Source organism: Giraffa tippelskirchi, chromosome 11 (assembly GCF_054371585.1).
Source record: "Giraffa tippelskirchi isolate mGirTip1 chromosome 11, T2T-mGirTip1v1.2.pri, whole genome shotgun sequence".
Taxonomy (NCBI): Eukaryota; Metazoa; Chordata; class Mammalia; order Artiodactyla; family Giraffidae; genus Giraffa; species Giraffa tippelskirchi.
The window spans coordinates 131,363,720-131,366,925 of NC_137285.1; the positions used below are offsets into that span (position 1 = coordinate 131,363,720).

At 35.3% G+C, this 3,206-nt stretch overlaps 1 pseudogene; it reads right to left on the reverse strand.

Annotated features, from left to right (window-relative positions):
• Positions 1-2,163: 2,163 nt before the first annotated feature.
• LOC145527973 (5S ribosomal RNA) lies at positions 2,164-2,282 on the reverse strand (annotated as a pseudogene).
• Between the last annotated feature and the right edge of the window lie 924 nt (positions 2,283-3,206).

Genomic DNA, 3,206 nt, shown 5'->3' on the forward strand with positions numbered 1-3,206 from the left:
AATAAATACTGGAGAGACTGTGGAGAATAGGGAACTCTCTGCAACTATTGGTGGGAATGTAAATTGGTACAACCACTATGGAGAACAGTACGGGGGTTCCTTGAAACACTAAAAATGGAACTGCCATATTATCCAGCAATCCCACTCCTAGGCATATATCTGGAGAAAATCATAATTTGAAATGATTCATGCACCTCAATGTTCACTGAAGCACTATTTATAATAGCCAGGACAAGGAAGCAACCTAAGAGGAACAGATAAAGATGTGGTACATATATATAGTGGAATATTACTCAGCCATAAAAAATAATGAAATACAACATTTTTAGCTACATGGATGGACCTAGAAATTATCATACCAAGTGAAGTAAGTCAAACAAAGAAAGACAAATATCATATATTATTCATATGTGGAATCTAATATTTTAAAATGATACAAATGAATTTATTGTAAAACAGAAACAGATTTACAGATATCAAAAGCAAGCTTATGGTTACTAATGGGAAAATGTGATAGGAAGGGATAAATCAGGAACTTGGGATGAACATATACATACTACTACGCAAAAGATAGATAACCAAGAACCTACTCAGTAGCGCAGATACACTATCATGTGTAAAATAGATAGCTAGTGGAAAGAAGTTGCTGTATAACATAGAGAGCTCAGTCTGGTGCTCTGGGACTACCTAGAGGGATGGGATGGGGAGATGTGAGGGAGACTCAAGAGGGAGGAGATATATGAATACTTATGGTTGATTCACATTGTGGTACAGCAGAAACCAGCACAACATTGTAACACAACTATCCTCCAATTAAAAATAAATTTAAAAAACAGAAAAAATTCTGTGATAACCTATGTGAGACAAGAATCTAAAAAAGAATATATATATATATATATATATATATATATATATATATATATATATACACACACATACACGTATAACTGAATCAGTTTGCTGAACACCTGAAACTAACACAATATTGTAAATCAACTATATTTCAATATAATTAAAATTTTTTTAAAAATCAGCTCTACATACACTCTTCCCTCAAACCATCTGGGCTCTAGTTTCATTTCTACCAGAACAGAATGCACAGCTTCTACAGGCCACCTAATTCCTGGGCCTCAATTTCTTATATATTTAATACTTAGCAAAATTATCACTTTGAAGTTTTATAATTTATAAGTGTTGAGGTTCTAATAGTGTTTTTGAGGGGAAAGGCTAAAACATTTTAATAACTGTATTGATTTTGCTTAAAAGGCACAATGTTCACATTTTAATATTTTTTCTTTAGGGCAAAGAAAACTACTTATGTGTTTCACTGCCTAATCCAAAGCAAAAATTAAATGTCCTGAAACGAGACTTTTAAGTATGATATATTGATTTGTCATTTTTAGACCATCAGACTTGAGAAACTAAATAAAACGTACATTGCTCTACCTAAGAGCTGTATGCCTGTGGTTAAGTACATAGGCACCCAAAACTCCTCTATAAAACAAAAACAATATCATAGGGCCATGTAGGTACTATATATTAATAAGACAGTTCACATGAAACCCTTAATACAGTATCTGGATCACTATAGGTGTTTTAATTGTTTTAGCTATTGGATGATAGTGATGACTAGAATAATGAAGCTAATTTGGGGGAGTCATATACGTAATATGTTATTTGAAGCCATGAGTATAGAATACATCACAAAAGAAAAATTAATAAAAGAAAAATGGAAGCAAGAAGAACAGAACCTTTGGAAACAATTACATTCTGAATGGGTTAGGTTATATTCTACATAAATGGCCAAAACAATATTTCTGCTCCTACATGTTTTTATGATCCTTACCACTTCCCCTCATTAGGAAGTAGAGACTATTCCCCTTCCTCTTCAAACTGAGTGGGTCTTTGTGATCAGTTGAAGTGAGAGGGGAGAAAAAAAAAAAGTGAAAGCATTAGTTGTTCAGTTGTGTCTGACTCTTTGCGACTCCAAGGACTGTAGCCTGCCAGGCTCCTCTGTCCATGGGATTCTCCACACAAGAATTACTGGAGTGGGTAGCCATTCCCTTCTCAAGGGGATCTTCTTGACCCAGGGATCAAATCCAGGTCTCCTGCATTGCAGGCAGATTCTTTACCATATGAACCACCAGAAAAGGCCTCCCAAAAAGCCTACAGCACCTGGTATTCCCAGGCGGTCTCCCATCCAAGTACTAACCAGGCCAAACCCTGCTTAACTTCCAAGATCAGACAAGATTGGGTGCATTCAGGGTGGTATGCATGAGAACATATGATTTCCAAGAAAAGTCATAAAAGCCTGGTCTTCTATCTTGAGACAAGTCTCTTGGCTCCATGAGTTGCCTGATAAAAAGTCTGGCAGTCCTGAAGGCAGCGTTAACAACACTATTGCCTACTATAATCTGGATAATAAGAAAAATGTACATAGTAAACCAGATGATATAAGTAAGGAGATTTCCAGACAGAGCACTGAAGTCGCTGCCTGCCTTCTAGCTGCCTATAGGAAAGAGCAAGAGGAAAGAGAAAAACTAATCAAAGAATTATCAAATATAAAGGAGTCAGAATTCACTGAGTAAATAAACCATTTTTATTCCCAGCCTCCCTGAAAGAAAAATCATTTTACAATTAAGAAATGACTTCAGGATAGAGACAAAGTCTAGCATACAATCAGGAAACATGGTCTAAAGATAAAGCGAGGAGTATGACTGCAAAAACCCATGTTAAGATGTACCTCAAACAGACAAAAAAACCTGTAGGAATATTAAGGTATGTCTCACTGATTCTTTTACACAATGGGCCTTCTAAGAATTGGAAGTGCATTGTCCCATAATAATTTCTAAGGAAGCTCTGTGTAGCCCAGAGTTTGCCCTGAAGAGATCCATGGGTGTGCCTTTTGTCTAATGTGATGGATTAGAGATTGGTACATTAAAAAATGCAAAATTTTATATACACACCTCTTAAGAACCTATTGCATAACACACAGAACTACTCAGTACTCTGTAATAACCTATATGAGAAAAGAATCTGAAAAAGGATAGATAGATGTACATGTATAACTGAATCACTGTGCTGTATACTTGAGACTAACACAACATTGTAAATCAACTATATTCCAACCAATATGAAATAAGAAAACGTTTAAAAATACAGAGTTTTTTTTAAGGAACTGCATACCTTAAACTGAAAAGGACAAA